At 40.5% G+C, this 15014-nt stretch overlaps 1 long non-coding RNA gene across 1 annotated transcript in view; it reads right to left on the bottom strand.

Annotated features, from left to right (window-relative positions):
• The window catches only part of LOC138620726 (uncharacterized), a 43356-nt gene extending 41099 nt beyond the window's left edge, over positions 1-2257 (bottom strand). Inside the window, exon 1 of the long non-coding RNA XR_011310889.1 lies at positions 2168-2257. This is a non-coding gene — a long non-coding RNA (uncharacterized lncRNA). The remainder of the gene's footprint in view (positions 1-2167) is intronic.
• Between the last annotated feature and the right edge of the window lie 12757 nt (positions 2258-15014).

The following is a 15014-nucleotide window of genomic DNA, read 5'->3' as shown; positions in this document are numbered from 1 at the left end:
AATTGACCTTCGTTCTGAGGTTGCATCTTTTACTTTCCCTCCTCACACCAGTAGCTCATCTCATCTCTCCACCGCACACTGTGGGGGTAACCTATATGGGCATTTGTTACCATGGCAGCGAGAGGCCGTTCCTTGAGTGTTTTATTACTCGTTGGGAGGGGTGAACAGCGCTCTACATCAGGCCCTCGTCCCTGAGTGGGTGCCTTGTCAATGCGTCCACCTCACCCCCTGCGCCACTGGAAGGTTTGCAAGTGTGAAATGTATGTTTTGTTATTGTCAGCCTCTCAGCGAGTATATGTAAGGTTTTGTGAGGATACTTGAGACGCATGCCACTGAGACAGGAATTTGAATCCGATAAGAGGAAACGTGCTGGTGCTTATCTTACAGCTGTTAGATTTAAAGGGTTAGTTCACCCAGTAACAAGGAGCGATGACATTTATCCGTGCACATGGCTTAATTGGATCAGGTTTTGGCCACCTGAGGTTCCGTTTACTTGGCAACAAAGCAAGTTTTGCATTTTCAGGTCCTGGTTCTGTTTCATTTAATTTCATGTTCACAGACTTATTGCAGAGATTTCAAGATTGTATTCATTGTACAGTGGTCAATGCCAATTCGTTAAAGGCAGCTCCAATAATTTCAAAGTTAAAATTCATGAAAACTCATGAAATTAATTTTGGTCTGAGCAAACAGTTCCGATCAAAGGATCGAAATTTTGGTTGGTTTGGACTTTCTTTTTTTTCAAATGTGTTTAATTCTGCTCACATTAAGGCTTCTTTGTGGATTTATCTCACGTCTTTAGGCATTTAGTCTACCCCATGTCATTATGTTCAACTATTATAACTTTACATACTCTAGATTACAAAGTTTGAAAAGAGATCCACATGACGAAATGAAACTCCAGTGAGTGACAGCGTGTTATACATCATTTTACTGCAACTAGTTTTATTCTCCGGCGTCACTGAGAGCTTATGAGGAAATAACTGTTCATGAAGTTCATTATTCGTGATTAGTCGTGCAACTCAACCTTATATGTCAAACATCAGGACAGCAGGTCCAGGATGAAATGGTAAGGGAAAAGAGCCTTCCTGTGCCATATTACCTATTGAAGTCAAATATGTTATATTAATCCATAATAATGACAGAAATGAAGAGAAAATCTATATTTATGTCTACTTGTGACATTTATTTTATGCTTTTCTTTTCTGGAAGTTTTTAATTCATTTGCACTGAAATTCTAATATGAATGTATTTTTTTTTTTTAAATGAGTGTAAAGACATGGATTGTGGAACTTTGTGGAACGTATCCACTTTGAAGCTGTGATATTTTCAATAAAAACCAAAAAAACATCTTCCTGGATGAAGCTTCCTTGGAAACCATCATGTCTCGAATGTTTGAAACAGACTTCAGTGTAATACCCCGCTAGTCAGCCGCCCTCCCCTCAATCTAAATATAATGTGTTGTTGTGTCGACAGCCGCAGGCACTGGCCACTCAGTCGGAGTAAACACCTGTCTGAAATTGCCTGGAATTGGTACAGTCCAGGACGCGGAATCATTACACTGGCACGAGATCGCCATGAAGCGCTTTCTCTGTTTGTGTTGCCAATTTCATTAGGTCTGGGCGTGTTCTCCTCATGTTTCCCTGACAGCTCCTCTCAATCTGTTTTTTTTTTGGTCTTCATCTTATTTATTTGGTTTCTCTGGTGGGGCTGGACAGGAACCCTCTGGAGACAGAGCTCTCATTGAGAGGACTCTGAAGAAGACTCATAATAGAAGCACACTGACGTGCACACTCAAAGGCATGTCCACACACAAACAGAGAACATCATATAGTGCAATGACTATATATCCATAAGCCTGCACTAATAGTGAAGCCATGCTGCCAATGAGAAAGCAAAAAATAATTAGTCCATGGGGAGGCCCATTTTGTCTGTGTCAGTAGAAACAGCTAAGTGATAAAAGGCAGAATTGCATGAATCCAAATAAAATTGGGGTATGCGAGCAGTCTGACCCTGGAAGAAAAAAACGATGTGAACTGTCTGGCTTCTCTTTGGAGGAATTATCTCAGCGAGCAACCAAACTTGTCATGCCGTTTGTGTAATATTAATATGTAAAGCATCACAGTCTACATAATGAGTGATCTGAAGTAGTCTTGAAAAAAATTCTTACCTGGTAAAGAAAGCCCAACGGAGACTCGTCTTCCTCAGGAAGTTGAAAGAAGCCCGTCCAACATGGCAGCTTCTCATAAACCTCTACAGCAGCACCACAGAGACAATTTTCTGTAACTGCACAACTGTGTGGTAGTCCAGCAGCACAGCCCTGGACAAGAGAGACCTGCACACAGTGGTGAAAGGAGCACAGAGGGTGATCAGAAGTCTTAAACTTGGACTCTATATATTGTAAGAGACTGAAAGGGAAGCCTGAAAGTATCCAAGCCACCAAAGCCACCCTAGTCCCCCAAATGCCAATACTACAACACAGGGCAAGGTTTTCTCTGGCAGTATTTTGTATATGTTTTGCACTATAATTTTCCTCATGTTGTTTTCATGTCCGGCAAACAAAATTTGATTGTATGACCGTCAATAACCATAAGATCGTATTGTATCTTATCGTATCATATCACATCGTATTGTGTTGAATCGTTCTGTATGTTATTGAATTGATTCCATTTTATCGCATAGCACCGGAACATATCGTATCGTATCATATCTGTATCATATTATATTGTGTCGAGTATAATATTATAGCTCCTGTGACTTTCAGGCAATTGGAAAAGCTTAGATTGGGTTTTCTTAATTTATTCTCTAACCATGTACCAATGTTTCGTTTTCTGTTAGATGTCTTTGAAGACTGGCTGTATCTGCGAAACATGCCAATTAGACGACTATTTTTTTGTTCAAGAACTCAAACGCAAATGGGCAGCCGGAGAGATACCAAAGTCACTGTTCTTCTTAGACATCAGCCTTCATCCACTCAATTAGAACAGCAGTCAGAAAGTGTCTTGTCATCAGCAACTTAAGAGATCTGTGGTGTTTCTGGTCTGCTGCACTCTTTGGGGAATAACTTCATTGTGACTGTTTGGGGGGAAATATCCCAGCTCATGCTGTCAAAACTTTTGTTTGAGGAGGGGAGGTGGAGGGAGGGAGGGGGGGGAGGGGGGTTGAGAAGAACTTTCTAAAACTGAATGTATTTCAATGAGAGAGAACAATCTCCATGGCACTATTCATTATTTAAATGATCATCTATAATTATTGCTGCCTTGTCAGGGACATCATTTTGAAGTGATTCCACAGAGACCAGTAACAAGAAGAGCACCCTGCTAAGTGCTTACAGTGGAGCCAAGCCTATTTGCACCTCGATCAAGGATGTGCAAAGTGTTGTGGAGTCTTGTACACTCAAAGCATGTGATGGAGGAGAGACTGCAGAGCCAGTCCATGAATGGAAACACTGTGCATTTCGACTCCTGAAGTCTGAAATGGGAAGTGAAAAGAGTCGCCTGCAGGAGACGGAAAACATTTCTAATGTTTTTTTCATTACTTTCTCAAAATTCTACAAGACAACATGATTACAGCGGAGGGACTGAAAGGGAAAATGCATGGAGGCAGCGATACAAAATGAAACCCGACAGATAATATAGTGCAGCTTCTTAACCAGGGCTCATTACAGAAGGCCATGCTCTTTTCTCTGCTCCACTCTCCTTTTCGTCGTCTCTTTCTCCCTGTGTGTCATTTCCTCTTTTCATCACCATGTTTCCCTGGAGTTTCCCTGCTCCCCATTCCCATTTATTTGACTTGAATCTCTCTCGATATCCCTTTCTGTTTCTCACGACTCCTTTGAAGGTTAACATAACACAGGTTGGAAAGTGAAGCTGCCCCCCTCAGACCTGGGCCTGCTCCCATAAAGCTAAAGGACGAGAATGTTTGGCAGAAAGGAAATAAAAAGAATAACACTTCTTTTTCATCTTCATGTTCTTCTGTGGGTGTTACGAGAAAGTTCTGTATCTATTGTGTGCCCTTGCCTTGCCTCGTACAGCCGCGGGAAAGACTCAACGAGGGGCCTCATTTCTCGAAAAGTAGCGCAATCAAGTATGACCTTACCCGAAGAGTACAGAAAAAGGGGAAGGAAATAGCTACTTTTGCAATTTGCTTGATATAGAAAATATTTTATAAGGTCCTCGCGAGACATGCAAAAATGTTTTTTTTTCTGGTTCGACAGGTGGAAACATAAGAGCTGCCTGCAAAATATTCACTGTGCACTAAAGATTGTCAGGGGAAAGGAGGCAGAACACCGAATAGGTTAGAGGCGCCCTCGCAGGGCAAAAGGTCGACACACAGGCAGCAAGTGCATCACAAGTGCTGCTCCCATTATTTCCTTCATCTAGACTTCTGCATCATGTGGTGCAGCATAAACGCAGCTGTTCTTTAGCTGTGTCCTCAGTGGAGTTTAAATTCATTTATTTATGCTGCACACTCTTATTATGTTACCTTTTGTCCCCGATTCTTTCGAATGAAACCTCACTCCACGTGACGTTAGATTTAAACGTTGCTAAAAGCTACAATCCACAGAAGACAATGTGTTTTCACTGGAACTACTTTGTGCTGAGGAAACACTCCCTGTTTCTCTCGTCTGCGGCCTGGTCTGTCAGCCCTGACCTCACTGGACAAGCGCTTCTCCTCCTCACAAATCCCGAATTAACCCCCGGGTGCATGCCACAAATTCTGGCCTCTGACAGGCACAAACACTCCCTCATATTGCTGGTGTCGAGTCTGCAGTCCTGACCTGCGTGTCTGTGGACCGTGGGAGGAAAGTGAGAAAATGCAAAGAGTACAAAGAACAACACATGGGCCAGACTTTAGTGGTGGAAGGCAACGGCACTAACTACTGAGATACTGTGCACTGAGCTGAAAGCTTGAATGTAATTTTGATTGAAAAAACAGTATGTATGAAACCTATTAATCTCTTCCTGTCTTTCTATTGATTTACATTATACGGTTCATATTTAAAAACTATGGTAATGTCATTGCATTGTAATAAAACGGGCAAAATGTGTGCTATGCAAATAAATAATAATTTGTGTAAAACAAAATGCAAAAGTTTCAGTTCTTCTTAATTGCAAAAAAAAAAGCTTAGACTTTTCCAGGAAAAAACCCCTGAGAGATTTCTATACTCATCAATCATTTTTGCTGTCTTGTTCACGGTGCAGTGGGAGTCGAAGCTGCAGGCTAATGTGCCACCAAACCCTCACTGCAAATCCGGAGGCAAAAAAAACAAAAAACTTCCAATCCCATTTCCCCCCACAATCATTTTCCTTCCGGAAACAGAACAGGTGGCACACAGCTCCCCGGAGACATGGTGACAACCGGGAAAACAAATGTTGAGCCGACTCGAGTGGTGGAGTCAGGCTGGCAAATAAATATGCTTGGGCTTAATTTCCATGATCAATGAATGGTTTCAGGGGGAAATCTGCGTGTAAGCGAGTAAAAAGCCTGGTACATAAAACAAGGTAACTCCCGTTTGAAAGTGTAATGGCTGTAGCCACAAACTGTGCTCATATGGCATCCCCCAACACCCTCCCCTCCGATATTGTTGCACTTGCTGCAAATCCCTGGGGAGACAATTGTGTTTGGGGCCATGTTTACTTTGGGGGAAATACTTCCAAAGTCAAGCGACATCAGGACAGTACAGGCTCATTTGCAAAACAGACATGCAACCTGTTCCCTTTCGTTTGGCAGTCTGTCCACGAGTTGTAAACACTCAATAAAATATGCAGTGATTATAGAAGCAGTAGGAGTGACTTTTCTGAATATATAAGCCACATTACATCCCTTTGTCTCTCATCAAAGCCATGCTAGATCTCACTTACTTGGTATCCTCTTCATTAGGACGACATTAACAAGTCAATTACATGAAATGTCAAGAAAATCAATTACATTACGATTACTTTTCTTAACTTCTATATAAAGTAAATTGGTGGAAATTACCCAGATTCACTTCTGCTCTGAACATTCACAAGAATTGCTGGGTGATATTTGGTTCAGTGTTAACGGTTGAAATACTTATTTTTCTTCTTGCCTGCCTTTTGCTGATGTTGTGCTGCATTTTTCTTTCTTTTTTTTTTTTTTTTTTGACAGCCTTGGAGAAAAAGGAAATTGTGTCAGCCCGCAGACAAATTCAAATGCATCTTCGTGCATGCAGATGAGAAAACCAAAATGGGGACCCACTCATAAAAACAGTGCACCACTGGTGTCCATGAACTCCACAGGGAACCTTGGCAACTCCATATCAAAAAGACATCAACCCCACAGATCCAACCCAATGACACTGATAATGACAGGATGAAGGAATCACATAGGCTACTACATTTTGACCACGGCATCGAATGCTATCGAAGTAAAAATCTGCTGACTAGTTTTGTGAGGCTTGTAATGCTCGATTTCTGTTTGATTCAGCTCAACTCTGTTGCCTCAAGGTCTCCTTACTAGTTTTAATTAAGAGCCTTCAAATTATTGACTTGCACCTGTGCTTGGCTAACAAATTTGGTTGTGGTAATAACTGGCTAGCATCTTTTAATTACTTGAAAGATGCAAAATAATTACACACGGGGGCTTTAGTGTCCAATATATACTACCTTAATGAGGCTTATAATGTTGTTGTAGACTCAACATATTATTTTCACACAAGATTTGTGGGGAGAGTTGATTTTTTTTAGCCATTATCTATTAAACCATTGTCTAACATTGAGGAAGACAGAAGCATGTAGTTGTTGTTCTCAGTCCTTTGATGGTCTTGCTATGTAATATATTCCTATTTATATTGTTTAAGGCTGTCTCCAAAGTAGCCTCTCAAGCCCATTAAGCTGACCTCTTACGTCATTGTCAATTAAGTCACTACTGATGCTTGCTTTGGCTTAGAGAGCGGGATGGAGTGCACTTTTGGCCCACTCAAGGCTATGGCTTGTATCATGAATTCTGAATGACACCGCATGAGGCCAAAACGAATGATAAGAGTGGTTATAATGCCTCAGATGAAAGAGCTCATCTCAAGGTGTCGCATCTCTGACCCCCACAAGGAAATGTGGAGGGGAATATTGCTCCACCTGTGTTCAGTGATGTCCTCTTTGCGAGTTCAGGACTTGCTAGACCTGCACGTAATGTACAAAGATATATCCCTCACCCGACAGTGTTGCTGTGATCAGCTCGCTCACCAGTTTTCCGTGTAGCACTGAGAGGAGAAGTGTGACTGACGTATCACCTTAGCATGTTCCAGTGCCGGTGTGGTGCTGAGACGACCACGTGTCACACATAACACCCACCTCCTTGTGTTCGGCAGCCAAGATAGGTGAGGTTCCAGCTGACCGACTGCATGATGACATGTATTACCTCAGTCAGATTTATGTCACGGAGGACTGTAATACCCGGAGCTCTTGTATGAAGAAAGTGATGGTTTGTTCTTATGTGATCAGTTACAAAATGTCTTGAAGTCATGCTTCTCAAAGCAGGAGATGGAAATATCACCTAAAGTCCTTTGAAAAAAAAAATGGGTAGAGACTTTGCGGAGTAAAAAAAAAAAAGAGTTGACTATCGGAACACTTGTCTTATAATAACAGAAAGAGCTGTCTTGCAAGACAAACTGCTGTCCAGGAGTACCATCACCACGCCAGCTCGCATCAAATAGTGGCAAAAGCCATTTGCGGTGCGCTTTGGGCTCGGCACCATGACCACCTGGGTGGCAGAAGGAGGTCACGTGACAGAGTACAAAGAGTGACAAAGTCCGCAGAGGAGGGTAGCCAGGAATGGTTGGATGGAACAAACAAGAACTTTTACCCGGGAGGCCGGTGTTCAAATCTGTGTGAAAACAAAAGTCTCTTGTAAGTAACATGATCATGATCTTTTCATAAACCTAACCAAGTAGTTTTGGTACCTAAGGCACCGTGCGTATATCGGACAGATGCCAGCGGCCTCTGATGAAACGACAGTATTTAAAGCCCTGGGATAAGAATGGTTGTCTGGACATAATTTTGATGTCCAAATCAGCAAGGCAAGTCGGCTGCTCAGATTAACCGTTCCCCTAGGGAAGACTGGACGGAGGAACGTGGATGAAAAGCACAGAAAAGGCATCAAGATAGCTGGGGATTAACACGCTTCTTTGACACGAGCTGGGACCAGATCAGTTGCATCTCGGTCACCTGGCCGAGGGTGTTGAAAGACCCGAAACACCAGATGATCCCTGGCGCATCACTGATTATTTGGAAAGGGCAGAGAAAGAAGTGTGAAAGAACATAAAATGTGTTCCGGCAAATGGAAAGATGGAATCTGCACTTCTGTGCGCCATAGAGAAACTCACTTTACATCATCTCATCACTTTTGCTATGCATGTAATGTCAGTTTCTTTTACAGTAGGTGATTTATGTAGAGTTATAAAGTTAAAGTGGCCACGATCCAAGAGAAAGCCCTCGTATAAGAGATGAATAGATTTAATTTCACTGCCATTATTTTTTGCATTTTGGACTCCAAAATTAAGTTAAGAGAACCACTGTGGAGCTAATGCAGTAGTACTTCAATGTGTATGTATATAGCAGAATCAATTCAAGTTTACAGTAAGTAAATTTATCATGTAATGTTACCTTGACGATATACGTAGCCTCAAATGCAGCACGATTTCTCATGTTTAGGTTGCTTTAGCTAAATATAACTGGAGAAAATACAGCAAAATTAAGTGTTTACATTTACAATACGTTTGTATTGGCTTTGTCTTTGCTGATTTTCCAGATACATAGAAAAAATACCAATGTCATAGCCAATGCATGGTATCTCGCAGCAGTTTGCATCTCTCCAGCATTCATGCTTCCGACGGGCTCTTGTAATTTCGTCCCAGTTTGAGGTGCCACCTTCACTGTGCATCCTTGCTAATTTCCCACCAGATGCAGCCCCGTTTCCTGCCGGTTGGCTAGGGGAAGGGCGTTTTATTTTTTTTCCCAAGACCTAATCACGGGAAGGTAATTCTCGTATTAATTCATTTAACCCAAACCAAGTGTCGTAAATTAAACATCTCCCCAAACACGCTAAAATCATTTCACATCTAAATCTGAGTTAATCATGTATAATTAGACAATTATGCATTTATTCTGTTTTGCACTCAAGCAATCAAGAGCCAATTAGCAAGAAGATGAATATATACATCCAGTTGTTTGAAAATCTTGAATTATCTTTATATTATTTACAGGATTGTTTTTCAGCATGTACACCTGTGTGGTGACTAAATCAACTTTTCAAATGTATCTTGCTATCTTTTCTTTGCCTTTTAAGGGCAGTGAAAGTCTTCAAATCGAAAGCAAATCGAAAGCATCTGAAAAGGCAGGCGATCTTGTGAGCGAGAATACAATTATTCAGTAGTGACTCAGCAACTCATAATTTTAACAGCAAGCCCTAATGTGTTGCACTCTCATGCTGGCAATAAATTCATCTTCTCAGGTATTGATTTTCCAAATGGCAGATTTAGCATTTTGAGAGAAACTGTTCAGTTACGCCCTTTATCTCCAAAATCTCCGACCCCTTCCACCTTGCCTCTCTGCCTCCATCTTGTTTACTCCAATCACATTTGTTTACCCTACCTTATCCTTTCTTTCTGTTTGACTATGTCTGCATTCCTTCTCCACCCTTCCAAAAAATAAGGGACGCTCCTGAAAAGTCTCCGCATTGCTAATTTATAGATGTGTGCAAAGTCTGCTGCCTCGGACACATCTTGATTTGTGAGAGCATAATGTTTCATATACACACTAAAAAAGTCCCATTTGTTTGAATAGCTGAGCATTAACACTGCTAATATTTTCACATGAAACCCTCAGCTGAGGAGCCTGTGGTCAGAGTTATTCCTTAGCTGGATGAAAACCAGCATTTATCTGACTGGCTCTGCAGGTAATATGAGACCAATCAAAGTCATTAGGCCTGGGTTTATTGTGCATGAGTGCAATATCAAACCTCATAGATTCATACATTAATAAAAAGAAGATAGGGTTTAAAATGATTGTGGGGTTTTGTGGTTGACCTCCCGAAGTTGAGTAAGGTCTGGTTAACACAGACCTTTTGCAAATCCACATTAAAGTCTGCGTGAGCCTATTCCTAAACATGATATAAAGTATAAATGAAGCTATGTCATCATGTGGATGTAAATGAGTGGTTGGGTGATTGAGTACTGCCCTTTCATAGAGTTGGGTCTCACAAAAGACAAATTAAACTGATAAAAGCTCATGTAAAAGAGGCTCAGATACCATGACTATTAGTTCATAGTATAGCTCCTTCATTAGATCCACCCTGCCTGGAAAATGTCCATGTCTTTTCAAATCCCTATGCCCTTGAGTCTTTTCATTACTGTAAGGTTGCCAGCCAATGAGTGGAGACCTCAGGAAGTCAATGCAAAGAAAGTAGTGGCCAACCCATAACCACCACGAGCTGAGACCTTTTTAAAAAAAATTTTTTTACTACTTTTGTATGAATTAAAAGGTGCAATATGTAAGATTTAAATCCTGACATGTAATATTACTGTGTATATTAGGAGGTAATGGGAAGTCAAAGTAATGTCGATGCAGGCAGTCTGCTCCCAGAGTTTTGGCACTTTGGTCACATTTTGATTTATTTTTTTTAAATATTTGTTTTTACTTTGAGTCTCCATGCAAAGCTAAGCTCATTGCATCCTAGTTCTCGCTAATAATGGACGGATATTGACACCAAACAGCATATCAGGTAGCAACAGGAAGACAGTTTCATTTTGATTGGAGAAAACATGCCCTGTCTTATACAGCTTGTAATCTAAAAAGATGGTTGTGGTTAAAACATTATTTGTCTCTCTTTGTGATGCAAGATATTTGCCTCTCTTCGTTAGTCACCTCTTTACTTTGGCTTTCTGCCAATTTGGCCAAGACCAAACTCATACAATGTTGCCAGAAACAAATTTCACATTACAGATGAGTCATTTAATTCAATGTTAATATCGATAAATGCTGATCAATGTAGCTTTGAGTAAAGGGAAAACAAAGTGAGCCAATCCAAATCCAATAATCCAAGGAAAGGCTACAGCAAATGTGGCTGCAGACTTGTAAGTTGGACTAATCAATAGGAATTTTGAGAGAATCAAAAGGTGGGTGAAGAGGTCAGAGCATCTCAAGAACAAATTGATTTCCAGGTGCCTTTGAAAAATTGAGGTTAGTATTGAGAGTCAACGGTGTCAAATGCGAGGCACAACTCACGGGATTAATACCCGTCCTTCCTTCCTGGAGCGAATGGCATTGATTACCCATTCTGTCTCATAGTTATGCACTTGGTTATCGACGAAGAGACACTTGTATCATATTTTCAAGCTGTTTTAATCAATTATCAGGGGCCTCTTCTGTTGTTCTCTCACCAACACGAAGCCAAACTTGCCAGTGGCCTGTAAACATGCACTGTCACGCCCTGTAAACCTACTTTATTTCGAACGCTGTGAGACTGTCTGCGGCCAGTTTGGAAGTCTCTCTCTTTACTTTCACTTTGTCACTGCCAGGGTCAGAGAAATCATGAAATAGCACAGGGCTCCCACTGGGGCACTTTGTTTTCTGTGACACAGAGAAAGTCATTTGTCATCACACAGCTAAAGAGTTATCCTGTAAAAATAGAATCAAATATATCTTCACCTCACCCCTTTTTTTTTTCCACAGGCAGCCATCCTGTTTGCTGTTTCATATTTGTCTTGCCCTCCCAGGCTCTCTCACTCCTATCTCCCATTTCTCATATTTTCCCTTTCACTCCCTCCTTCTTGCTCTGTTTTACCTCCCGCATAATTTGGTGCATGATCTGATATTTTGATGTAATTAGCTTAAAAATGACTTGCGATGGATTGCACTTAAAAGCAATTTAGTTTATTGAGCTTCATTTATTTCTGCCGATCAGGATGTTTCGAGTTGTTCCACTTGAAAATGCTTGAGTGTGTGCAGGAGAGAGTCTTAATTCAACACTGCACTCTTGTTTACCTGCGTCACCCTGAGGGACACCAGGGGAGGAAACCTCTGCAGTATCTTCAGCCGCACTCACAGAAATCCAGACCCGACATTCACTTCCCTCTCATTTCTTGTAGGGGGAGACTTTTTGAGCTCGTCCGACGACTTCTGCTGGGCTTACATGGCTTTTCAACTGGCTGGGTGGATGTTATTCTTAAGAAAGCTGAATGGATGCATTTACACCTGGCTGAGAGCTGTGCAAGCCAGCCTCCTGACGTGGTCTGGCCAATCTGACTGTATTGTGATCTTAAAGTGCATATACTAATACCTTGCATTTACCTACATAAAGTTCCATCTAAGCCACTTTAATGGCATTAGAAGATTTTTTTTTTCTGAGAAAAACCTTTTTGAATATGTAATTCTGACAACTGAGGATTTTAAGGGTTTAGTCGATGCCAAGAGACAGACTTTAATGAAATGTACAGTGAGTCTTTCACAGCTGATTAATTGTATAGAACTGTATTGATCCTGGAAAAGATGGATCACAGTCACTGCTATGGCATAGGGAGGGAAATGTACAAATTGAATTGCAATTGGTGTCTACTTTTAAAATTCAACCAAAAAGAAGAAAATGTTTTCATGTGACCTCAACAAATACAGACTCTTTCACTGAAGCACACATTGGATAGAAAAAGGAATACATGCTTGACATGAAAATCAGAATCTATGACCAAAGAGTTCTGGCTGAACACAGTACACAAAGCCACTATATCCGAACTACAATCAAGAAATGCAATGTTGATACCCTGCTACTGTAAAAGAAATGCTGCGTGTTCTCATAAATACAACCGGCTGGAGCTTTTCAGTGTAATATAAAAGCAGTCCTTTCTTGTTGTCAGTGTCTATTAAAGCAGAGAGCCAAGCTGAAATGTGTGCAAATAGCTGTTGGTGAGTCCACCTTCATGTCCACGTTAATTTATTATACATATATATATATTTTAAAGATTCCAATTTTTTTTTGGTGTCAGTTTAGGGATTTATACGTTTTCAGCAGCTTGATTTTGGAAAATAAAATAACTTAAATGATACTTTTTAAGATTGATAATTTTTTTGCATTGACCTCTATTTTGAAAGTACTGGGAAGGATGGCATTCAAAAATGTCATATTTAAGTCAAAATTATAATCTTTAATTACCTATTTTTTATCAGTAGAGTACGTCGATATAGCTCACAACACACTCGATGCATACGCGTGCACTTTGACATTTTGTGCTCTTGCGAAACCCTAAACTCACGTGTCTCTCAGTCACCCATTTGGCACGTCACACCTCTCGCCTTCTGACGGCTGGAGTGAAGAAAATGGGAATTTTCTGCATAATTAATCTCAGTGATAGAGCAGTAATGAAGTTCTAAATTGCAGTGGCATGCAGTGCACGCGGGACGTGGGACTTTCAAGAATGGATCCAGCTGCAAAATCTATGCAGGGAGCGAGCGCGGGGACTGATAGTTTGTATAGATTAAGCAGCTCGGATCTATAGAGTCAAATGAGTTGCCATTGACTGAATGCTCGCTGATTGACGTTTAAAACCTTGACACAAACAAAATCCTCTCTGTCTCTTAATTATTGCATTTTCCTCCAGGCTCCATGTGGATAAAGGCTATAGAAACATTGCATTTAGTTATGCCAAATCTATACATAATTGATCATCTTGGCTTAAATTATTTATTCTTATCAGGATATAAATATTGCATGGCTGACTGAATAATGAATCGCTATCAAATTCAATTCTCTGTAGCTTTGGACTATTGTAAGCACTTGGCCATGGGTAATTGCATATTGACTGGGGGTTAAGCCAAATGTTTGTCAAACTGTGAATAAGACAGAATGACTGCTGAGCTTTTGCCTGATAAGGGACAATTCTCTGTATGTTGCCTGTTTTTCAATTCCAGCTGGTACAAAATATTGAGGCTCGTCCCATAAATAGTTCCAACTTTTCCATCACTGGTGATCAGTGGGCTTCCACCACAACTCATTATGTATCTAACTGCCTTGCCCCAATGAACATGGTTTGGTTACAGCCTCGTGAGACGAAGGCCACTGATTCTATTCCAAGAAATACTGATGAAGATGTCAGTGGGGAATTAAATGAGCATGACTTTTCTCGTCTCATTCAACAGAATGGTGTTGAACCCACCTCTCTTTACGGGTTCCCCAGACAAATTCAGGAGCCAAATGTTTGCAAATCAATGTGAAGGTGGAGATAAAAAAAAGAAAAGAAAAAAAAGAAAGAAAACAAATTGACAACTGGAAAACTTCTGAAGAACAACTTGCATAACTTTCAAGTACACATTAAAACTGTCAGCTCAATTATTTCCTTGTTGAACTTTCATAGCTGTTTAAAGGCGCCATATTTTTCTAATGTATTAAAGATCAAGAACTGCACGCCAATGTTTTATTAATGTGTTTTGAAAGAATAAAAAACGTCAATGAAAAATGAGAGAATTACGTAATTTGAAGCGTTGCGCAATAGTTGAAAGTAGCTCTACTGTAACTTCACAAAGACTTGACATGTTGCATAAAAGCTCAGAGGCTGCATTTTCTTTTCTTTTTTTTTATATATTTTTTTTTTATAACAGACAGAAAAAAAAGAAAAGATCAGCGACAACATTATTGGATGGATTTGACTACATCTGTCCACCTGAGCTGCAGCAATTTAAAATGGATTTGGGTTTAGGATGCTTTCCAGTTAATCTCAGTTTGGGATTCATTTTCACTCAGGGGACCCAAACAATGGAAGAGCGACATGATTAACTCAATAGGTAGCGTGGCAAAAGGAAATCAGCCGAGGTTATAGATTCACATCTCGTGTGGGACACTGAAACTGTGTACATTTCCCCTGCTGTAACAAATCTGCATCATAAAGCTACAGCCGCAGTGGGCAACATGTATGGATTAGCATTTCATAATAATAATAATAATAATAATAATAATAATAATAATAAGGCCTGCATTTGGATACCAGAATGTCAGAGATGGCCACATCACTG

Source organism: Brachyistius frenatus, unplaced genomic scaffold (genome assembly GCF_029030835.1).
Source record: "Brachyistius frenatus isolate BFR_SWC_R1_liver_20210118 unplaced genomic scaffold, ASM2903083v1 Contig_26, whole genome shotgun sequence".
NCBI lineage: Eukaryota > Metazoa > Chordata > Actinopteri > Embiotocidae > Brachyistius > Brachyistius frenatus.
The sequence above is the reverse complement of the archived record's forward strand: the minus strand, read 5'-3'. Positions and strand labels throughout refer to the sequence as shown.